Raw genomic sequence first — 359 nt, forward strand, 5'->3', positions numbered from 1 at the left:
GTCGAATACGACTCTAGGGTTGCGGTGCTCATCTCCGTTTCAAAGCCGAAGAGCCAGCGCTGTCCGAAGATGTTTCCGTGGTCATGTGGCCGGCATGACTAAACACCAAGGTGCACGGAACGCTGTTCCCTTCCCACCGAAGTGGTCCCTATTTATCTACTTGCAATTTCTTGCTTTCGAACTGCTAGGTTGGCAGGAGCTGGAGCCAGAGACAGCAGCTCACTCCGTCATGCGGCAACTCGGGTCTCGAACTGCTGAACTACCGACCTTCCACAGCCTGCAGTTCAGCGTCTTAACCACTTGAGCCACCACAGCTCCACTTGGTATTTGGAATTTGGTAGCTCGGCACAAATGTGTTT

Source organism: Gekko japonicus, unplaced genomic scaffold (assembly GCF_001447785.1).
Source record: "Gekko japonicus isolate JY-2015 unplaced genomic scaffold, Gekko_japonicus_V1.1 scaffold6116, whole genome shotgun sequence".
Lineage (NCBI taxonomy): Eukaryota > Metazoa > Chordata > Lepidosauria > Squamata > Gekkonidae > Gekko > Gekko japonicus.